Source organism: Rhodnius prolixus, unplaced genomic scaffold, assembly GCF_049639745.1.
Source record: "Rhodnius prolixus isolate KJV_2025 unplaced genomic scaffold, Rpr scaffold_2, whole genome shotgun sequence".
NCBI classification, from domain to species: Eukaryota; Metazoa; Arthropoda; class Insecta; order Hemiptera; family Reduviidae; genus Rhodnius; species Rhodnius prolixus.
The window spans coordinates 24,008,034-24,033,095 of record NW_027411592.1 but is presented as its reverse complement, the minus strand read 5'-3'; the positions used below and the strand labels follow the sequence as shown (position 1 = coordinate 24,033,095).

At 33.8% G+C, this 25,062-nt stretch overlaps 1 protein-coding gene and 2 long non-coding RNA genes across 3 annotated transcripts in view; 1 reads left to right on the top strand and 2 right to left on the bottom strand.

Annotated features, from left to right (window-relative positions):
* The window catches only part of LOC141450512 (uncharacterized), a 42,730-nt gene extending 41,732 nt beyond the window's left edge, over positions 1 to 998 (top strand). The window contains exon 4 of the long non-coding RNA XR_012456133.1: positions 805 to 998. This is a non-coding gene — a long non-coding RNA (uncharacterized lncRNA). The remainder of the gene's footprint in view (positions 1 to 804) is intronic.
* LOC141450508 (amyloid beta A4 precursor protein-binding family B member 1-interacting protein-like) overlaps positions 1 to 25,062 on the bottom strand; it is a 161,176-nt gene that overhangs the window by 69,318 nt on the left and 66,796 nt on the right. The gene's annotated exons all lie outside the window — the stretch shown is intronic.
* On the bottom strand, positions 16,170 to 24,688 carry LOC141450511 (uncharacterized). Its single transcript, XR_012456132.1, has 2 exons — positions 20,751 to 24,688; positions 16,170 to 16,299 (listed from the first exon to the last, which is right to left on the bottom strand). It is a non-coding gene; the product is annotated as an uncharacterized lncRNA (long non-coding RNA).

Here is a 25,062-nt window from a genome sequence, read left to right as displayed (position 1 = left end):
AACATATTTAAAATTCAGTTGGTTTAAGTCGGGTAAAACGGGACGAAACAAGTGGCTACGGAAGTCTTTTTTCACAAACATAACTGAACAAAACCTTACAAAAGTGTGTTTTATCTGAAGAAAAATCTAAATATGGTTATTTGCTCTAGGTTGTCGATTTTTTTTAACAAACAAAATATGAGTAAAATTATACATTTTATTTGATATTTTGTAAACACTTTTGCTTTATTTCAAATACTACAAAAGCATTTGTCGTCATTTGCGTTTTAGAACTGTAATGATCAAACTAAAGGTTATAGATAGCATTTACTCGTAAATTGCTTTTGTGTCAATGCGTGATTTAAAAAAATACAGATAGAATATAAATTATCCACATAATTAGAAAATCTAAATCAACCCGTGTAAACAAACAAATGGTTGCCTAGCAATTGTGAGTCAGTGAAAAAGCTTGCGCGGGTCATAGGTTCGCCATCACTGATCCATACTGTAAAATTTACAAATAAATGCGATATTACAGAAAATGAAATTGAGAGAGAGATTTTCTTTTTCTTTTAGAAAACTCTTTCACTATTTTCTTTAAACTTTTGCTATTGGCGCAAAATAGTTTTAAGAAAATTTTGTAGTAAACTGCAGGAAGAGAAATTCTGGCACGTTTTTCATAATATATCACTAATAATTTTAGTAAATTAAATATTTAGTCAAAGGTGACTGATTGCAAAAATATCAGACAAGGCCGCATTTCATCAGACATTTCGTAAAATTTATTTACTTAATAATTTTAATAAATTAAACTGGTTTTGTTAGCAGACAAAGAAGGGAGAAAGGTAGACTAGACGACAGTCAAAGCGTGTTCAATGCAGAAAAGTGGAATACATCTTTCAACAATATGCAGAAGCGAAATGAGTGATGAATATGTACTGTAAAAGAATGGATAACCTCATTTCTTTCTTTTACCAAAAATAAAAAAAAACACACACGATTTAGAAGCAGTATTAAAACGCCTACAATTAATTTAGCCAGCCAGATCATTACAGTCCAATTTAAGAGACTGGCCTCAATTACTATTATACGTTCGACCTTTCCGTTCTCCTGCTTCATTTTGTAGTTTGAAAGCTTGGATAGTAAGCACTATCGTATCACTATGTACAGTAATTTCGATTATATATTGCCACAGCATACCATCCTTGGACTTCTCTCAACAGAAACAAGTTATAATTCGTGGAATAAGTTGATGGTTATCACCACACTGGCCAGTAGGCTACAGCGTTTGGGCGAAAGTTCATTTAGGGGCCACGTTCAAATAGAAGAACACATTCACCCACTCAGAGAATACACCAAGAAGTGAGGCGTCACGATAGCTGGTGGATAAGGCTCCACCAAGTACAATATCCTCTTTACTAATTAAGTGAACGTTTGGTATCAAACGTTGCTTATCATTCAGATTTCGTTGCGGAGGAATACATTATTTTAAGTAGCAAGTCTGAAAAATGATAGAGATTAGCCTAAAACCCTGCTGAAACTTCAAACTTAACACCGAAAATATCTTCTCAATCTTTAAAGTAAAGACTTAATCTCGTGTTTTATACATTTTCTCCTCCAAACTTGGAATATTAAAAACAATTAAATTTTTAATGAAATTATACACATTGTAAAAAAAACCGTATGTTATGCCAAAATGAAAGATTAGTAGGGGGCCCATTCTTTCTCCAATCTACCCTAATCCAAATTTTTGTAGATAAGTGTTATACATGAATGGCCAATAAGTTTTCTGAAAATAGTAAAGCCATTTTTTTCGATTGAAGTACCCACCAAAAAAAGGCGTACTTCTGGATAAGGACTTTTCTTCCGACACGGGATTGTGAACAACACATTCAATGTAAAAGAGGTATGGCGATTGAAGTCCCATATCTAGAATTTTCCGGCTTAATGTAAGTAAAACAATATGAGCACATAAATTATTTAAAATTTAAAGGAAATCTTTAGTACCATTATGAGCTGGAATATCTCAAAAAAAGTTGAAAAATCCATTTTACACTTGGCACTTTTGATGAAGCATTCTGATGTTTGCGAAAATTGGGTTCCCTGGTGAGACCCAAAAGAAATATAAAAGTTTCCTACCAGTTTTGGTTTTTGAGATTCTCCTACAAACAATTTTCTCTCTCTGGATTAACAGACCTCAAAACTGATATCTCCGGCAAAAACTAAAATCGAAAATTTTATCGCAACACTCTTCTTAAGAGCAATAAAAATACTTTAACCAATTTCTATTTTTGTGTTTTTATTTAAACCTTAGGTTTGGTTCAAAAAAAACATGAAAGGTTATTTATTGGCTGCTCAAGGCCGTTGTGTTCGTATTTTCAACTGTTTAATGTTCTATATGTTTCTCTTTTTTTTAATAATTAACATTTGTTGTTAAGTACACTTGGCAATGACCCTGAGAACCCCGCGTACGTACTTCATTCTCTGCCATAGTTTATTTTTATCCCCCATAACCTTCCTTATTCGCCTATCTCATTACAGCCAATATATTTCCATATAAAAACTGCTTAAGGCAACACGTGTACATTATATTTAGTGAATACATAAATCATATTATAACAGTTACTCGAAGCATGACAACTTCCTGTATTGACGTTATCTAGTAGGCTTTTGACTCTGTAGAGACTTCACATTAAGTAATGTTCTCATACATCAATTTGTCTGAATCAATTTGGGGTCAAAAAATTATATTCTCGTGGCCTGTATCTGTATATATCTCGCAGTTTTGCTTCATATCCTTGTAAATCTGTCATTTTGATTACTTTTTCCTCTAATTCTGGTCTAGTTTCTTCTATTTTTTTCACAACTACAGCTGCCTATTTCTTTTTCCTATTAAGTAAAGAGTGTATCGTGGTTATATAATATTTTCAGTTTCGTCTTTCTCAAGAAATAGCCGTTATGAGGTCTACTGGGATCGAAAGAAATGGTTTTTTGAAAATGGTGTGTAGACGCGTGAAAACAAAATATTTCAAAACGAAAAATCGCAGATAATTCCAAACGATATTGCGCTAACAGAGAATGCTACAGTAAGGTTATAGTCGCAATCGGCCAAGCAGGAGTACCACTTTAGGGAGCGTTTTCGGTTGTTTTTTTTTTTAAATTTTATTTTCTCAAAAACGGCTCCAATGATTTTGTTTAAACTAGATCTACTAATTGTACATCAGGAGATCTATAACTTATATTTGAAACAGTTGTGACCGGTCAGGGGCGGTATCCTTGCGGGCGCCAGATAGCCGAAGCTATCAGATACGGGATCCCTACTAACCAGCCTCAAAAGAAAAATTCCCTTAAGGGTGCCTCTGGCGGGATAGCTCACTGGAGAGAGGAGGGAGGGTCCTGGAGACAATTCCCGGGGCGATAGGGAGTAAAATAAAATTCTCTCTTGTGCTTAATGAACCAAACGACAAAATACCTTTAATTAAGGGAAAAAAAATCATACAAAAGGAAAACTTATACTAGATACGAAATACTAATAAAAAGATAAAACTCACAGACGATAGATAACATAAGTAGGCACTGGCCAGGCCGAACGCACGGTAGAGAATGAATTTTTTTATTTTTATTTTGGAATCTTGGCTGTAAACAGCACCTGGTCTTGCAGTCCAAAGTGCAAATTTATTTTATGTAGCAGCTCCTGCCAGCTACGACTATTTTTCGGTTACACAGTTTACCAAGAAAATTCAATTCAGGGCCCTTCTATGAGTGGGGGGTGGGTTAGGGGAGCTTCTCTCCTAATTGTCTCTTTGTTTATTAGATGTCTAGGCATCAGTATAATTACAAGAACAAAGAACTAAATTTGGAAAAATCAGCCCCTCATTGAACAGATTTTTCAGTATTTAGGTCTTTTCTTGAAAACCGTTTTTTGTTTAAACTTAGTGTACCAATTTTACATAATTAAATATTTAATTTAGTTGCAAAAATTTTTCTCGAAAAATTTTATTACGGCTATTTTTTGTGAAAGGGATGGAAAAATTGCCTGTAAAGTGCCAATTATCTGTAATGTTTGGTTCTATCTCTTGTCTACTGTTGTTAGGAGCAATCAATTGTGTTCATTTCGTTCAGTTTAAAAAACGATTTCCCAAACGGAAGTATTACTTCACTTCAACTGTGAAGATTGTGTCACCTTCTTGAAAATAGTTACTAGGATTTCCTGTAAATTTAGTTTTAGAGTATTTCTCGAAGAGGAGTTGGCTTAGGCTTTCCTGTAAGGTTAAATTTCAGGTGGAATACGGTTCCTAACTATAACATTGTTGGTAAGTATTAAATGAGTCGTTAACTGTACAAATCGAATAACTCCACTTTTTTTTTAAAAAAACGTAAATTTTAAGTGTCAAAGCTTTTTATATTTATAAAAAATTTCTCTAATAATACACCATTAAATGACTAATTCTTTTGGCTATTGAATGATAAATAATTTATTTCAGAAGCCATTTTTATTAACTCGGTGCTCTAATGTAAATCGTTACAATAATTCCGTCTCAAATTCAGAATCGTATTAGTTATTGAACCTTTTTATTTTGTTTTCTACAACTTTCAAGTCTTCTTAACAGATCTATATCAATCAATAAACAGTTATTAATTTACATACATATCTATATTTTTTTTTTTTTTAAATGATAATATCTGCCCCACTGGTGGGGTAGCTTTGAACACAATATAAAATAGAAAGAAATGATATTATTTTACTCTGAATCTACCTTCTATCAGTTATTTCTCTCACTACTACATTACTTTCTCTTTTAAACCACTGAAATCTAGTTCAAAAACCAAGAATGACTCAGTTCGGGATGTTGTACCCGAAGTGATGGGTTTAGGAAGTTTGAACAAAATATTCGGTTTGTTGCGCTTCTTAATGTATCTTCGGACCACTTTCCCCTTCTCTACGATTAAACAAAAAAAAGGTCACAAACTTGCAGGTCGGTAGGGCACATTTTAACTGAGATGTCGAAATGTGCTCCTCCTTTCCTTCCGTAAAAGAAAATATAATATCCAACACTTTTTGCAAGAAAATAGATTTTTATAAATACTAGGTTTAAAAATACGAATTCCAAATGTTAGTATGGACTAACAATATTAACACCTTGTCCACTACAATCTTCACAATACACTTCCGAAGCTACAACAAAAATTTGACTTCCATCTTAAAAAATATATCATTTCTCAATTCTGACCTTACTATCAATGAAAACGAAGGGAAACTCTGTCAATTATACAACAGGTCTACCACAAATTATGGAGAAAATTAAATCATAAATGTATTAAATATTGGCGAGAAATGGAAACTGTTCAAAGGTGCCCCCCTCTCCCCTAAATTATTTCATCGCATTTTACCACTTTTTGTTTTATGGAGTTAATCGAGTTGTGCAGTGAACGGCTCAAATAAAACTCTAATGTTCGTAATATTAGAGAAAATTGGTGAGTTAGGTCACTGAGAATGTGACAGTCGTATGAGTGATGATAGAGAAGTGAATGATGCTGGAGAGCAGCACCAGAGTGGAAACACTATAACATGTAAATAGTGTGTAAGATGAAATGATGTGCAAAAAAGGTGTCACAGAAAGGTAGTGGACGATGAAACAGGTAAAGTAATATGAAGTGAGCTCAGTGTAACGTGAAGTCTAGTGTAGCGGAAATCACTGTTAGAGTAAACACAATTCCACCCTTGAGCACTATGAGCGCTCAAATGTTAAACATTCTTAATGTTATATGGTCGTGAATGAAGGGCTAAGTATTATCATTAAGAGCACTTGTTTTGGACATTGCGGTCAGAATATTAAAGTTAATGTAGAAGAACTAGAAAAAGCTCCTGATATAGCATAATATTACTGTAATCGCTTTTTGATTAGTTTAAATACTTGCCGGGTTAAATATCTTTAAGAACAGCAAATCTACTCAATGGGAAGTAAATTTCACGCCTGACATATGGCGAAGATTCCGTAAATAGAAATGAAGCATAGTACATGCAGTTGGTAATGCAGTGCATTCTGTCAATTGTTGATTTTAAACCATCATCAGAGAATAGGTTCATCAGGTTGGTGTAGTAAAAAATTCAGGCGCCACGGTTAGAGGCGAGACCTGCGAAGCAAATATGTATGTAGTGTGGTATTGGGTTCGATTCCCGGTCTAGGCCTTGGATTTAATTTAATGGTTAATATGAAAAATTTTAATAGTAAAGTATGTTACCTAATTTAGTAGTTGGACGTAAAGCCGGCCTTACAAAAAATAGGCATTATTTTACTTTAGTAAAAAATTGCACTTCCTTCAACAAAGTTTCAACTAAGATATCAGAAGCAGAATCATAGCAGGGAACAACTGTCTGGGAGCAACAAGGAAACTGCTCTGCAATAAGCTTAAACAGGTAAACGTTGAAATATTTAAAACAGTTCTCCATTCTGTAATATTCAGTAGTCGAGAACAACGTATATCGTCATTGAAAAGAGGCTGCCCTTCAATAGCTTTAAAATGGAAAAGGCGCTTGTGGCAGCCATAAAACTGGGAATTTTGTCTAGACGGAACATCTTTACTAAAGAGCGAAAAAGGAACCTCTCGAAAGAACTAAAAAGGACATCCAAGCGGAAAGAGATCTATAAGTGGCCATGATTGCAGTGGCTACAGGATGTAGGAGACAAATTAGCTGAAGATGGGTGGAGCAACAAGAAGCTGAAGAAAAAGAATTAACTATTGGAGGCGGAAGGTAACAATGTCTCGCCTCTGAGAATCGTTTATCACTCTTCTGGCTTTCAAAGAAGTCACTCCTTCAGGAATCTTGGCGTTTCTGCTGGTGTTTTTTAACAAAATTTGATTGCCTTAACTCTCACCCAGAAGGACATGTAAAGGTAGTTGATGTATGCAACTACTTGGGTTTAGCGAATTCAGGGGCCAATTCTAGTTCATCATTACGCCTAATCTTTCACTAACTGCAAACATACGCATTCGTACACCCAAATAGACCGTCACACACGGAAGCTTTCCTAGTACCCATTATGACCGTAGTTAGCGTAGTGCTTCAACCCTTCACAACACTCCATAATTATTTAAATTAGCAATTTCAGTCTCTAAAGTTGCGAGAATCGTATCACAAAACTTTGTTCCTTCTAAAATCTCATATATGTTATGGATGTGAAGAGAAAAGCTACAGATCCACTTCCAGAGCAAAATTTACGTCTTCAAAAGTTCTCTGGACTTACTTGCTTACCCCAAAGTTTGCCTTGCTTGCAGTAACCGTCTGCAATATGCAGCAATCTGTAAATGGTTTTGAAAATGCGTTGTAACGAGTTGATCGTTGTGCTCGCAGTTTAGAGCAAAAAGAAATGTTTAAGGTGGAGAGTTTGAAAGGAAGAATTTGACAGAAAGAAAACGTACATGTTGATGCATTTTTTGTTTAATTTTATTTTTCTATTCAAAGAAAGAAGAAGAATTGGATGGTAAGAGTTGAAGACTAAAAGTTAATATTGAAAAGAAGAAAGATTGTATTCTGAAGGAGGTAAGTCACAAAGAGACTGTATAAATAAGTTCAGCGCGTACAGACACACTATTGTACCCCTTAACTCGAGAATAAAAAAAGGACAGAAGGAATAAAAAGGAACGCGCGTGCGCATTGAAAGCAGCGAGCAGATACTCTCATATTGTGCTCACATCCTCACGTAGCGAGCAATGACAGCGGTAACCTACCGGATATCCTGCCCTCTCCAACATCTTCTCTTCTAGCTCCTTTATAGAGCTTTTATTTCATCATCATCACGCATCATCATTCATTCAACTGATGGTTTGGTCAGCGAAGAGCACACGTACAATCAAAAACAATCAATCTCCTCTATCAACAATAAACATGAATAATTTACAAAACATTATTAGGTAATAATAGAAACATATGAGCAAAGTATATGAATAAGATAATCTGTGCTGAAGTGATGCTAAGCAAGTGAATGATTATTGCTCGTCCATTGCGCTATTTCTGGGCTAAAATTCAAAATGGAACATACTCCTAAGCCAGAGGTCAGCAACCCGCGGCTCTTTAATCCAAATTGTGTGTCTCTTCAGCTTGCCCAAAATATATTGTATAGTTTAATTTTATTGAAACAAATGAAAATTCCGTTTATTAAAGGTAATTTTTCAAAAATAATTTTAAATGTGATAGGTTCGAAATTGAATAGAATTATACAAAATAAAGTACTTGATTTATATTGTAAGACTGCCGCCTTTTCATTCGTTTAGTTATTATTTATTACATTGCAATATGTGAAAATAAATATATAAAACATTTAAATGCTACTGAGTATCATAAAATAATAATTTGTGAATACAAATGATCTACAGAGTATTTTACACTCGTATCATCCTTGCGGCTCTTAGTTAAGATTTTTTTAAATTATTTAAGGAAATGTGGCTCTCTACTTAAAATAGGTTGCCGACCCCTGTTCTAAGCAATAAACATCATCCGGTTATGTGCTTTCCTTACAAAAGACTCATTGCTAAAGATGATCTTAAATTTCGCAGGTTTCAGAAATTGTTTCGATATTATCATATTTTGGAAATTAAGTACTCAACAGAAACAAATCTTTCTAGATCACGAATCTTGAACAATTTTTTTAAAAAAGATTTCTGTGTAGTTGAGAAAGAGCAGCAATATATTTTAAAAAATCAATAGTTATTTATTTAACAAGTGTGGAAAATACTTTACACTAGAGTTAAATATTATATTTTTTCTGCAACCATTTATTAACTAATAAAATTAAAAATTTCATTTTTACAGTCTACAAAAAGTAATTTATTTATTATAAACATTTATTGTTATATTACAATTATTTACATTACTTACGTATTTACATTACTTATTACATTTTCTGCTGTTTCTTTTATTGATGGAGGAGTGTTTTCTAAACAGGCATCACTAGAATCCATTTTAAATTTCTATAAGGTAACACTATAACCTTTTTAACTGTTATAATTAAAAATATCTAATTATTTATTAAAGTATTATTTTTATTTCTATATTCCTTTCAATTTTTATTTTATTTTTTAATATTCGTTTTTTAATTATTTAAATAAAATAAATTTAAATAAGCTTATTAGAGTTTTACAGAAAATATTTATGTTAATAACAAAACTTCTTATATCAAGGAAGCACAATAAAGTTTTTCCACTCACTTGTGCGGAAAGTGACACTAATGGGAATTTCCCCCCACTTGTGTGGGAAGTTGGGCATTACACAGCTGATTTTAATTGAGTAATGAGAACTTCCCTACATGGTTGCAGAAAAATATTATTTTCTCCGCTGACTGATAATTGATAAATATTTGTCTATAAGTTTTACTTCAAATCCGTCAACCGTATGTGCTAAATATGACTATAATAAAACTTTTTCCCCTCAAACTCTTACCAATTTTATATATTCTATATGTTGAATAAATATTTTTAAACAAAGGTCACTGAATTTTGATAAATCTATAGTTTTTACAATTTTGTTAAATAAGTGTACAGGGAGCTTGTATTAGTGAGAAAGGCTTACTTTAGGTATACTTAGCGGAAATCCAAAATCTGTTTTTTGTTTGTTATTACTCTGATTAGAGAAACTTGAAAAGAAGTTGCCCCCCCCAAAAAGTAACTACGATATGTGGGGCAATGTGAGACCAAAAGGTACGGCAAAACTGTGAGATTAGTCTAAGATTAACACCTGACAAGCATTATTTACATCAAGAAACGAAACTTATTATCTTTCAGTCAAAACTAGTTGAATGGATGAAATTATTTTTAAAGTGCTGTCTACAACAAACTCAGTGCAGCTGTTCTACCAGTAACTATTTCTAGTACAGCAGATTGCAGTTATACTTTCACTAGACTGGGTAGCCGAAATTAAGCTCCCTTTGAACCTCCAACTTATAAGTGCAGTTCGCTTATAGGTTGTTCAGCATGACTTTATTCTAAATCCAAGCAATGTCCACTTTCATTACTTTTAATTACATTACCAGTCTTGGTAATATTCCCACCGTTTTAATAAATAATACCAAAATCGGCTTTTAGAAATCATTAAAATACTTGGGTGTAACTGTAGATCAAACCATATCATGTTCAAGTCACCTCCCATAAAGTTTTAAGACTCTTGCCCTATAAAAAAGAAGTAGGGATGTATTTACAGTACTATCTGCTCGCCATACGTAAATTATATAGTTAATTTTTTGTTTAATTTTATTTAGGCTAGTACAGTAATTTGGTTTTTCTTTATTTTCAGTTGAACTTATTCTAAAGGGATATTAATCCCTGCATAAAATGGTTTCTTTCTTCTTACCTCAGATTCTTCTGTGTCGGGCTCACGCACGGACTAACAGTGATCAAACAAAAATCATCATGCTCATAGAACAAAGCATCTTGAGGACTTCACTTTGATGATACGGCATTCAAAATTGCTTTATTCAAAAGAGTCATTGATTCAAGATCAGAGGTGTGGAGGGGGGCAGGGTACTGAGAATCAGCAATTGAGAAACCTCAGAGAGCTAATACAGTTGGTCTGTTCCCATGAGGTAGCCTTTCCTTTGAACCTAGGATTGGGAAATCACCATTATTGTGATGCGGCTGCAGTGCCCCTAAGATAATAGAATGCATGACTGACTGTCTGAATGTGCAAGTAACTCGTGGGCTAGTTTCAAAATAGTACTCCTTAAATACACGGGTGCAGGCAATTATTACAAAGCCAGGTTTACTTAGGCAAAATCGAAGAGAATGTTTAATAATCATCCAAGTATTTCTTAAAGAGGCTTTTTGAACAGATGCACTTACTTAACCTGCGTGTATACTTCATTTGTTTAAGTAGATACTTCGAGAAGGAAATATACGGCAGGAAGTATGAAGGCGGAAGGCTGTTTCGCAAGCTCATTTAAACAGAAAGCTAATGAGGTTGAATGAGTCTCCCCCAGAGAGCACTGCATTTACTAAGAAAGGTTTATGGATAAGTTTACGTCCAAATGAATTGTTTAGCACCAGAGAGAACATGAAAATACTGTTATAACTTTTGTTATAACATGAAAATGATATTTAATAAAGTAGTAAAAATGTTCTCTTAAGAGATTAAGGCTAAAGTTGGAGCATAATAATAACCTACATTGTTTAGGCAAAGCTAGGGAAGCCTGTTCCACAAACAACTTAAATCTTGTTAATTACATATAACTTGACTTCCAATGCTCTGAGATTTTCGCATTTCATTGTTACTCTTGAAAGAGAACTGAGGACTGAGAAGTTTGCTTCAAATCTTTCAGATTCAAATACTCATAAAACAATTGACTTCTAAAATACATAGCAAATTTCCAAACAAATGAGAGGAGGATATTTCGAAATTCTTCACAATAACCATTATATCCAAAAACAATGAATAATAATAATTTCATTTTTAATTTAAAGCACGTCAACATCTGAGGTCATTGGCTCCTTTTCAGGCACTGCCTCTGAAAAATGTTCTCTCATATCAGACCACACTGTCACCGGACAGTGAACTGTAAGAAGGGGATTCAGTCCTGTACATAGGACTAAATCCTGGAACCTCCATGTGCAATCCATTTCTCCAACCATTGAGCTCTTCCCTTGCTAACATTATTATAAACATTCAAACACTTAAAAAAACTTGAATTAACTGATTCACGTTAAAAATGGCCTTTATAAGGCACAAAATATCGAAACCTAAACATTTACTTTTTTGGCAATCAACACCGTCTTTTTTAAATTAAGGTTAGTTAATCTTCACACGTAGTGCTTAATTTTTCTTTATACAAACCAGAAATCATGGATAAAGATGAAATCATTATGCACTTGATTGAACAACATTAACAAGGATTTTCAAATAGACCTAAATTTGGCAATTCCTCTCGAAAAATGCCATAAATTTCAAAGGTTTATGAATTGAGTATGCTTCGTATTCTTTGTAAAGTTTTAATCCCTTTAATATTTTTCAAATAAAACAATATGTCCTTTTAAAATCCAAAGCAATAGGAAAACTAGCATCTTCTATTAAGGATTTCTGTAACTCTCAAGCAGTCTGTAGCTCCAATATGTCGAAGTACTCGGAGAGTAACATTTTCAATGTAGACAGCTATATCTAGTTTTGTGCATTTATTGCTTTATCTTTATAAATAATGAGGAAATCTAAGTCTTTACTTAGTCAAGTAGAGTTCAAACATTATTTGAACATGGTACATACTATAGTCTGTACAAAAAACTAGACAAAATAAAGTTTAATCATAAAACAAATATGAAAGAACTCTTTTGTATCAAATTGGAAAAATTTATAAATTTGCATACATCGCAAATCATCATGTTTTTCTTATGTTGAACATATTTATGTACAGATAATTACCAACACAATCAACTAATCTAATAATCCTAGACTATTGTTATTCGATCATGAGTTTTCTTGATTTCTAGTACTATAGTGCATAAACACCGTCTTATTGTATGTAAAGGCGCGGCCCGTAAAGCCGAGATGAATTGCGGTACTACGTTCGATTCCCTGTGGCTTTTACATGATGTGATACGAGGATTTTAGTAGTAAAGTATGTCCCTCTCCATCTAGTTTGAAGACACCTAGTTTGGTGGCCCACTAAAAATAATAATAAAATACAAAATTAGAAGGGGGCTTTAAAATAACTGCCTGTAATAATTTAAAATATAGTGAATCACATTAAATCCCAAACAACAAAGTAAATTGCCGCGTTAGTGCAAATAATCCTAGTATCCAATTGTCCTGCACGTGTCCTTCAAGCCGGATTTTGATTACAATGATCTTCCTAAATTATTCGGAAACAAAAAGCATATAATTTTCTTTTTATGTAATTTTACAAATTTATTTTTTTGTCTCTACATTTATTCATAATATTTTTTTTTGTATCTACTTTTAATTTTTAGTTAACTGAATAAACAAAATTTAACAATAATGGCATTTTATCTGCTAATACTCCAAATTATTATTGTATGGTGTAATCACTGCAATGAGTTCCGATAGCGTACATGAAAATATGCGTCAGCCAGTAATTTTAAGCGTTTAAATGATGAAAATTTAATCTACGATACAAATAATTGCATCAACCTAAGTATAGTAAAGCGTTTGTTTTCAGACAGCTTTAAAATGAAATAATGAAGACTGAAATTTGTAGCAAACAGAATTTACTGTTAATAGAACTGAAAAGTCCTATTAGCACATTAAATAAAATCCAATGATTGAACCGGGAATCGAACGCAGTAACACAATTACGAGGTGTGGCTATTAAATAACGAGACTGATGCTGATACTGAACAACTATGCATGCGCCAAATCGTAACGTCCGACAGCTGTGCAGCGTAAAAAAGCCTTCTCTTTCGATTGCAGCGTCTCACGTGTTTGTAGAGAAATCTGTCTGACCGGAACCGTCGTTTGTGTAAGAGGTGTTAGTTTCGTTTTGCCGAAAACAAGATACTACACATGTTGAAGAGCAACGAATGGTCATGAAATTTCACATGAAACTTGGTAAAACCGGTACTGAAACTTATCTTTTATTAAAAGAAGTTTATGGCGATGAATTTAAATCACGTGCGCGAGTTTTTGAGTGGACGGCCGAGAAGACGACAGAGATTATGACCACCCGGATCGTCCTTCCACGTCCAAAACGGATGATAATATCGATTAATCAACATTACTACCGTGAGGTACTTGCTTAACTCCGTGAAAGAATAAGGAAAAAACGACCCGATTTGTGGAAGAACAAGTCACGGGTTCTCCACCAAGACAACGCGCCGGCTCACACTGCATTGTCAGTCAAGATGTTTCTAGCCAAGTACAACATCCCAGTTTTATGTCATCCACCTTATTCGCCTGACCTGGCCCCATGTGACTTTTATCTGTTCTCCAAAGTCAACTCTGCATTAAAAGGAACACGATTTCAGTCCGTTGAAGCTGTGAAATAAAAAGCGGCACGCGTCATGCAGGAGCTCACAGAAAAAGACTTCCAGCACTGTTTCGAACAATGGTAAATTCGCATGGAGCGTTGTGGGGATAGGGGAGGGGTGTATATTGAAGGTGATAATAACTAAATATGTATAAATTTAAAATAAAATGTTTTATAGCAATAGTCTCGTTATTTAAGAGCCACACCTCGTAATTGTTGCTTTGGATTCCTTGCTTTGATGTCCTTGATTCTGAAAAAAATATGTTAAGCTTGAATTTCCACTACCAGCAAAATTTCAAAAACTAAGCAATTAAGGTAGTTGTCTAAAGTCCAAAAATTTAGTTAACAAATAGCAATAGTCTCCTCTATTCAGCAATCTGTATTCAGGCATGTGGAATCGAACGGAATTGGGTTCAAATATGTATCTAACAAAATTACCAAAAAAAAATTACAAAAATTACTTTTCCATCAAGAATTTTATGAAAACCAGTAAACGAATTTCTCAGTCCCTAAAAACTAGTCATAATCCTTTTATGCACCGCCTTTCGTTCCCCTTGCACTCCCAGACAATGATCTCTGTCACCCCTAAAGTGCAAAAAGCATTTATATCATTTACTTTGCACAGTTTTGTGCCATTAATCTATTAAAAATTTCTATAGAAACTATTTCAACATTCTAAACAAAACCCATCTTGATTCACAAACCTATGGAAAGTTTAGGATTCTATGAAAGCAAGCAATAAAGCTTTTATATCAGTGTTATAAAGTTTAGGAACTTACAGAGATAAAAAGCGGTCAGATAAAAGATAGTTATGTCGGCTTAGGTTAGATTGGAATTAAGTTTATTGTTACGCAATGGATCTAGTTATTTTTATTCTGTTGATAATAACTCTACTTTATTTCACATCGGTCTCCATAACTCTGGTGATGGTCGTAAAATTACCACTATCTGCGAGGTCTATATGTGTAATCACATTGTTTTTCAATATAACGCTTTTACTTATCTCTTAAATACATTAATATTCCCATTTTAGTCCATACTATGAGTTTTTAAATTGCAAATAAATTTTTATGGGATTTCATCTCTGTTTCTTAAAAGTATGATTCAACAAATTAGATTAAACGTTTTAATAATTAAGCAAAGCTTGGATAAACAAAAATTAGAAAACAAGGTAGCAAACTAGCAAACATTTTCACTAAGGTAATTAAAGGTTACGGGCAGGCACTAACCTACATTATGTAGGCTACATAACCTCAACCTCTTGTTTTCCTTATTTTCATTTTTTTTTTCTTACGCTTACTTACAAACGAAATTATTATAAATTCTAAGGCTACTAAACGCAAAGAACTAGCATCCCTGGGGACTCTGAAGATGAGAAGAGTTAGCTTTATGAAGAAGATTTTCTATCGGACTATGTCTGCAACGGACGCTTTCCAATGGAGCAAAAAATTTATCTCTATTTCACAAACGTGCATAGTTGTTGAGACAAGATAAATTTGATGAAGATAAGGATCAGGCAGTGTGTAGGAGAGTAACTCCATAAAAGGGCCTCAACTTCACAGGATGACAGAAGAGGTGAAGACAACGGAGGGGAAAAAAAGGAAATTGAAACTGAAATTGAAGGTAAGAGCAGTAGCCCAAGATAGGAGCAAGGGACGGAGGTCTTCGCCAAGAAAGGGGTCATTAGCGAAGATGGTGCATGTTTAGTGTAAATAGCAAAACAGAAATGGAAGTTTCTACTCTGCTTTATATCTACAAGTTTAAGTAAGGTTTCAAATAACAAAATGGGTAACGAGAGGAAAAAAGCAAATATTCTGATATTGCTGTCCATTCAAAAGTGAATAAATGTTAGTCTTCTCTTTAATATCTGTAAATCTAAACACTAATAAACATTTAATGATTCTAGTTAAAAAAAATAAATTAATATTTATGTAATGCGCTCGGAAGTAATTTTGTTCTACTATTCTAACTCACTGATGTCATTAATGGAAAAAAAAGTCAATTAATAGTGCAGCTGCAATGCTGAAAGTGTTAATATTATAACATTCTTAATAACTACTGTTGCTGCATTTCAATCGAGTGTTTTTTTAAACGTTGAAAAATATTGGAATCATCAGTAAAAATAATATTACACTTACCAAAACAGTTATTAAAAATTAAAATCAAATAAAGTACATTTTCTTTTAAAACTTTTGTATTATTTTTTTTGGTGCCTCGATTGCTCGACTATTATTAGCGCCACTTGAACGGCGAAATTTTTTGGCCCCTTGAATTGGGGTGGCACGCAATTTCTTGCCTAGCAATGCAGACGGAGCTCTAGATTATTCTAAATTTCCTACATATTGTCTTCTAGAATCTAAAACGTAGTTGATGCGATAGAGTGTGACGGCTTTATCGTTCAAAAACTGGTGATTTTAGATAATGAAACAACCAAAAGCATTTTTTGTCTTCGCTCTACTTATTTTTTTTTACGTATTTTTTTTATCAAAATGTCTTTTTTTGGTTATCTATCTTGCTTGCATGCTATTTACGGGCCAGCTAAATGATTAGCAGCTGATTGGGACGTGCAGAATTTTGTAAAAAGTTTTCCTGCACACCTAATTAACCAATCCTAATTGGATTGTAATACTTGTATAACATTTCTTTTAGGTAAACCCGTGATAAAACCTAACCTAAATATTCTACAATCGCGCTATAACCACAAATTCACATTCTCGCCAATAAGAACATTACTCGAAATTTATTTCCTCTGTAGTAAGTAAAGTCACCAGATTTGAGCATTTGTGATTTTTTTCTTTGGGGGGTAGATAAAGGAAAAAGTTTTTAAACATCGTCCACATACCCCGGAAGAACTTAAGGACAGAATCAGAGAGGAAGTGGCGGCAATACCCATCGAAATGTGCAGAAGAGCGGTTGAAAACTTCAGAATTCGCCTTCAAGAGTGCATCGTGGCTGACGGCCGCCACCTACGTGATATCATCTTTCAAACTCAATGCAAAAAAACTAGATTCTGTACTGAATTAAACAATATAAACATAATTTCTGTAAGTTGAATTGTTTTTGTTTTACAGCCCTTTAAAGCCGGTTCATACCTTTTGCCCCACCCTGTAATTGCCTATTTTTTCAGGCGGGCTTTACGTGCAACTACCAATTAGGTGTCGTGGACGGAGGCGACTAGCAAACATACTTTACTGTAAATTTCTTTTATTAAACATTAAATAAAATCCAAGGCCTAAGACCGGGAATCGAACCCAGTACCACAATGCACATTAGCTTTGCAGGTCTCGCCTCTTAACCTGCTCGGCTACCGTGGCGCCACTTTTCCTCTGTAATACTTAAACTGTATTTATTAAATCTAAATAGTAGCCTAAATTTTACTATAAATTTCTAAGCCTATAAGAAATATAATTAGAGCCGGTTAATTGGGAGAACCCTCACGGAGCACAGCGAGCTTGTCACGTGGCAGGCCGAAGCTCGCAATGCCTATCACCTTCCAATACTGAGATACCGTTAGCCGTGGATAAAAGCTATTGGTCAGACCTTCCCGTATCTCAATTCGATGTGGTTCATCTAAAAAGGAAACTTTGTACAATTCTACACTCAACACTAAAAAGTTTTTCGCTCCTAAAAGCAGTGCTAAATACACTTAAACAAGGAACCAGAAACAGCAAAAGAATCTCTAACATTAAAGAATAATTTTTTACAATTATTGTACAACAGAAAGACAGGTTGAAGCAGTTCTATTCCAGTAGAAACTTTGGAGCTTTCCCAGAACAAAGAAAGACATGAGCCCTTTTTGGCTTACCATCAAACCCGTGTCAAAGCTGAGATCGGGAAAGAACACCTATTGCATTTTCTGATTATTATGATGTGTTCTGATTTACATTCTGAGCAAGTCTATAATATATCTTACTTCTACATAAATATCTTGAAACCGGTCTGTAAGATCAAAAAAAAGTATTTGATATTTTCAAACTAAATTATAAAATAACATGATTTAAATATAAATATACATAATATGCGGAAAACACAGAGATGTAAGACCGAGGAATCAACCAACCAGTACGGTCATAAGACTAGATTATTACGTGGTTTCTGTCCAGTTGTAAAAACAACTGATTTCCTAACAATTCTTGAGATCCTTCATTCTCATTTGATTTCATAAACTTGAATTACTTTAAGAACTCAAAAAATAAAAAACTGTATTGATGCATACAGCTGAAGGTTGTGGCAGTTCATCTGGAGTGGTTTCAGGTTAGCAGGTTCATTTACAACACCAACCTTTACAGGCGTTAATGAACTCTTGTTGGTTGTTTAAAAATAACAGAAAGATTCTTATTGTTATCTCACCTTTAGGGTGACTTAGAGGGGAATCACGATGGAACAAGAGAAAGTAAATGCAATACCAACTTGTAAATAATTATAAAAAAATAATAATTTAATAATAAAGAAAAGAAAATTATCTTGTAATAAAGTTCCTTTATTATTACGGTAATTAAAAACAAGATTAAATATCTTAAAAAGAGAAACTCATTTGAAGTCAAGCTTAAACGTATACTGAAGGACAACTTCAGTTGGCGGATGCTGATGGGATAACTATCTTAAGTTTATTATGGCAACAGAGAATTTAATTATATTTACAGGTAATTTCATTTTAGTTGGTAATTAAAAGGGAAAAGAACAAAGTTAACCTGATAAATAACATTATATTTGTTAATATAATCAGGTTAACCACCTGTTTTCAAAATCTCCATTTCAAAACTTCATGTTCTTTACACCTAGTTCTAGTTATGTAATAGGTGATTTGGTTGGATTTGCCCCTTTTAAAACTTGAGCTCGTCTGGGCTCCATTTTTTTCTCCATAAAACCCAGAGATAGTGATTAAACTGCACTCTGATTGTGAGTATTTAAATCATAACTCTGAACTCTAACTAACTTATCTATGTTCTAATTTACATTACTATTGCAAAGCTTTACAAAGTGCACCACAGTTCTCGGTCCTTAGTCATGATCTTGTCCGTCAGACCATGTTGTGGATTTCCTCGCCAATACTCTTTTAATATTCACATTCTTCCCAGGAGATTCTCCTTCTTCCTCAAGGACACTTCCAGAAACTTTCTAAGGATAAGCGATTTCTCCCTCCTACAGATATGCCCAAACTATTTATTTCGACGAATTCTTTCCATCTGATCCACTTACGGATAAATTTTTTCTGAAGTCCTGATGGTTATACGTATCGAATGCGGTCTCATCTTATTTGTCTTCTACCTTCCTCATATATTTCATGTACGAGTATTTAGCTTGGAGTCGGCTCTTTTCTTTGCCTTAAGGGATCATACATCGAGGCCGTTGTTGAGTACAGCGATGAATGTCGAGCGACAATCAGTTTTTTACATCTTGAATCCACCCTGTAGCCAAGGAAATAAGGAAATTTTTATTTATTTCTCCAGTCATTCTCACTGCCCATTATAATTCCAAGGAACTTAAAGAAGAAATCCATTTACTAATCCCTCATGTGTAAATCCATCTGCTCAAGTAAATCCGGAGATTACCTTGAGCTTTGTTTTCTATACACTGATTTACTTTGCCATTTCCTGTTTTCAAGATTCTTTTGAAGCTTATCCTTCCTATTTCCTACAAATCTAAGTCGTTTAAAAATGAGAAATGTGTATCCTTAACAATGAATTACAAACGTTTGGTGAGGAGCCGTACCTGCAAACTGTAGTTTTTAGAATATAGCCTGTGGCTACGTTATCTTTAGAAGTCAGTTGTTTAGACCTAAGTCTAGTCTCAGTTCCTCCGTATCTGTTCATACCCAAAATGTTACAAATAAAAGGCTCAGTTTGCACTAATTGTACAAAATGTTTTAAATTAACTGCTTTTTAGAGCATCCCTTTGTAATGAATGACTAATTATCATGGTTTACTTTATTTATCAGATGCATTGCTAAAAGGCTTGCAAAAACCCCAAAACTAATCCAATGAGAGGCGTATTTAAATTAGTGGTCAGCGGATGTGGAGTGTTCAAAGGCGCACGGTTGGCTGAACTCCGGTGACCCTATTACACATCCTTCCGCCGTTCACTATATCAACACCGTTATCAAGGTCACTTCAAAGTCAACTCTCAATGTAAACATTGCATTATGCATTATTTACCACACGAATCTAATTACTGGTTTTTACTTTTAGCAACGTTGCGTTTAAAAAATGGTGTAAATAATTTTAATATTATGTAATAAATCACTTTAAAAAACAAAATGAAATTTTCGTTGAATTTAGAATATAACGTTGTAATTAACATGAGCTCAAGAAGTCTCTAATGTTTTTAAGAACATTTGAACTTGAAGATCGCAGTCAGTGGTTTATCTTGTATTTACCTGCTATCTTGCACTATACAACATAATTTGCTGCCAAAGTTTTCTCTTCTCCAGTTTTCTAAAATCAATTATCTGGATTTAATTGTGGTGCGCCCTGTTTAGACACTTACTGTGTTTACTTCATGGAATAAAATTATTCGAGCCGCACCAATAAACAAATATAAAATACTTTAAAGGCGAAGGCGCCACGGTAGCCGAGCGGTTAGAGGTGAGACCTGTAAAGCTAATATGCATTGTGGTACTGGGTTCGATTCCTGGTCTTAGGCCTTGGATTTTATTTAATGTTTAATAAACCGCCTGAAAAAATATGCATTACTTTACTTTAAAGGCGTGATGATATCAGCATTTGATGTGCCCCTTCAAAAAAAGTATAAATATATCTTTATTCAGATAAATGAATTTAATATAGCATAAAGAAAAAAAATCTTTACCTTTCACATTTTTCGAATTCGGAATGGTTTCTCAAATAACTATTATAAATGATCAATACTGCAAAATAAAGCAGTGTCAATTTACACAACTGCACGCATAAAGTACAGGAAAATTGCAAACAATTTTAGTTAGCTACGAACAATGGGGAAAAATGTCCACAAAATTCACAGTTTTTCCATAAAAATAGATCTTGCTGTATTTGGATCCAGATCAAAATAACAGGATTCTGTGCAACGGAGTTTATTCAACTAAACAATTCTCAACTCAGAATTCGCAACTAGCAACTCGTAACTCGTAACTCGTTTCTATGAACAATAAATATTTTGTACTTATATGAATATAAGAGAATAGAACTTATGCTAACAAATTTACAATGAATATGGCATTACCACATTTGTCTCCTTCTCCGGATCCAAAACCCAAAACTAGATACAAAATATACTGCAAAACTGAATACTAATAATGTTCTTAACAAACTAATCATATGATAGTTATTCCAGTTCTCTAATTAGACACATATGTTATTCTAAAATATAAACCCATATGTGGTGCACTAACACTTGCAAATAGCCGCCATCATTTGGCTGCTATCAGTGATTGTTGAACCTGCATCGTCCTGTATGCTGTTTTTCAAAATCAAGACATTCAGTCATTTCCCTGCGCCATTAGGTTTTGTTTGAATAGCTGACGTCTCCACAACTTAGAAAGTACAAAATTATTATAATTATTATAATAATACCTACAGTTATTAGAATGAATGCTTCCTTAGAGACCATATAAGGTAATATCACATCAATCAGTGTCGATTTTTATCTGCAGAATCGATTTCTGCCAAAGCCTTGTCGCAATTATTATAATATGGTTTATCTTAAAATTGTAAGTAAATTAGAACAATGTCATCCAGGTTTTAAGACAGATTAAAAACTTCATTTAGGAGGCAGCGAATAGTCAAAGTACTATACCATAAATTTCGGTTAATAATACGTTATAAGTATGAATAATTAAAAATAAAACAAGACCGCGAATTGGGCTATGAACTGTTCCAATGTAAAGCAGATTTGTAGTCTGATCGTATTGAAGATGATGATATTAAGTTAAATCTCAAAATAAATCAGATTATGTTAAGTAAGTAACGCCTATTACTTTTTTTCAGGCTTTCGTTCAAATAGGTGTCGCGGACGGGGGCGATTTGCAAACATACTTTACCATAAATTTCTCATATTAACCATTAAATAAAATCCAAGGGATAGACCGGGACTCGAACCCATTACCACAATACATATTAGCTTTGCAGGTCTCGCCTCTAACCGCTCGGCAAGCGTGGTGCCTCAAATCAGATTATGTCCAGAATACACTTGTTAAATTATGAGAATGTATATGGTACATCTTTGAATTGGAGATATTCTCAATAATTTATTTTTATTTATTTTTTAATCTTTTATTGCAATTTACCACTGCAACGGTTGTTGCAACAAGCAAATGTGGTTGAAAAATTGAAGAAAATCATGAGTGGAGAAGGCACCCAGTGGTGACACTCCAGTAACGTGCTTTGTTATACTGCTCTCACGATAAGAGTAGCTCACGAGGCCACCTTCTCTTCAATCTCCTTAGAGGATTACCTGGTAATGTGGAGGAAGATAGGTGTTCTATGAGAAGGCTAGGATGAGCTCAGCTGTAGAGGAATGAAATTTTGAGAAAACGAGTGTTAGCAAGATCTGTAATGAAAGGGATTTTGAGGTCATTATGGATAGTGAGGTTAGATACATAGAACGGAGCGTTAAGAAGTTTTCGAAGTATTTTTTGACTGTAATGTCTGGAGGCGTAGTGAGTTTGAACGCTTAGTCGATCCCCATACTTCGATGCCGTATGACCAAATAGGTCGCAGTAATAATTTATTTAAATCAATTATTTTACTGTAATAACAAATTTAAATAGTAGTTAAAGTATTTTAAATTACGAATTTTATATTATCTGAGTTAAAGTTAGAGGAATTTGTGAATGCTGGGTCTAAATAATGGGAGTTAAGTGTTGGTCCCAGGATCCTCTGTCTGTCCGTTAAACGAACAAAAGACATTATTCTTCCTTAGAATATTTAAGGATAAGCTTTCTAAAGGAGAGGTAGATCAAATTAAGCTATTGTTGAGGAAGCGCTGCTTTCCAAATGGAGGCCAAATTGTGTCTCTGAAAAAAGTCAGTCCAAGTATCGTTCAATAAATTATCAATTCACGAGAAGTGCATAGTTTATGTTGTGCTACGATGCAATCTTCAGCTGCGAGCTGCTTTCCGAGGCAAATAATCTCTCCTTAATGTTATATAAAATAAATCCACAAAAAGATTATATTTTACAACAATTCCTCACTTTGAATTAAATGTTTATTTTTTTGTATTGGGTTTTTTGTCCTTTTTCCCAAAATATAAAAAGAAAAATTTTTTTAAGTATGAAGAAGTTTAACTTATTTTTGTCAGAGGAAAAGAACTGGTTCTGGTACTCCAATGTTTATATAAAGTAAAAACTATTGTATTATTTGGACAATAAAAACATTTTATTATTATTAATTAAATGTTCATTCTTTCCAGAGCAATTAGGCCTTCTACGAGCCCAATTTGTCCCTCTACTTCATCTCAAATCAAACCCGTACCAAGGTTCTTAAATATGTTTTTTATTCTTATTGTTTCCCAATAAAGTATAAACCTGGCCAGACCATTTAAAGAAGCCTCCAGTAATTTAGCAATTAATTATTCTAAATAATATTCTACGCCGCCTCTCGTGCCTATAGATTACATTACAGGTAATTAGTAAACATATAACGCTTATCTGAACGTAGGTGAATTATTAGTTTAAACTCTGGGAAAAAGTTTTATCGGCTGATAAAGTATGTACTTGGTTCAACAAACATGGAGAGATGACGTCAAGGTGGGTATCGTAACAGTGTACACAAGGAGATAAAACACCTCCTATCCATGCACTCTCACAGATAATGTTAATAACTGAATAAATTTAATAAATCCCTAAAGTTATTAGAATTCAAGGAGATAAAACTATCCTAAAAAAAAAGAAGTCTAAAATAAAGTAACAATAAATTAATAATTACCTAATTATATTGGAACCTTATCAACAGGTGGACTTGAAAGAGAAAACACTTGTTGCTTGATCATAACACATCAAGTATGAAGTGCCTTTGTTTATTTTCGGATGTTTTTCTTTTTACATCAACATTAATAATGTGGATTCATTTAAAGTAGGAACCTGGCTAAGATAATTATAAAGGCCACCTGGATCTACACAGTATTCAAATAAATATTACCAGTAATCGATTAGCAGTATGGAAGTTGTTTTTTGCATCGATATTAGATCGAATATCCTTTCCAATAATTTAAAGTTTATTATTTTCCCCCCTATTATTCTCTAATTATTAATTAAATTTTTCATTAACATTGTTTAGAAATTATTAGTTGTCACAGACCTTTATGCCGGCCATTTTCAAATACAATACCGATTTTTTGTTTTTGACATCCGATTTAGGTGCAAGTTTAGTGCATCAGTAGAAAGAAAACATTGTTCGGTTTAAGTTCATTCTTCGATTACAATGATTGCTACTTCACTTTATCTAGTAGTCAAGCGTCAATAATAATAGGTAATAATTAATCTTGTTTAATATGAATAATATTGTTCTCCCCACAATGTTACATATATTTCATATAAAATAGAAAAAGTTATGCATATTTTGATAGGCAGTTATTGCTAAAGTACTTTACCAATTATCTGATTACGAGGGTCGTTTGAAAAGTCCGTGCAAAGTCAGAGAGATAGCACCACTGGCGCGTATCGAGGTTATGTTTAGTTAGTAGCATCTCTTGGAAGAACACACACCAAGTTTCAGCCAGATCGGTCTATTTCTTTGTGTTTGGCATTCGTTTGAATCGAGGAAGTCGAGTGATTTTCAAAAGATGGACGAAAAAGAATTTCGTGTGTTGATTAAACACTACTTTATGAAAGGCAAAACGCCTCAGGAGACTAAAGAGAAGCTTGATAAACATTATGGTGACTCTGCACCTTCGATTAGAACAGTTTATAAGTGGTTTCAAAATTTTCGGAGTGGCCATATGGGCACAAGTGACGCTGAACGTTCTGGACGCCCTGTTGAGGTTACTACTCCAGAAATCATTGATAAAATCCATGATATGGTGATGGATGACAGAAGAGTGAAGGTGCGTGAGATTGCTAGTGCTGTGGGCATTTCGAATGAACGGGTACATAATATTTTGCATCAACATTTGGACATGACAAAGCTATCCGCAAGATGGGTGCCG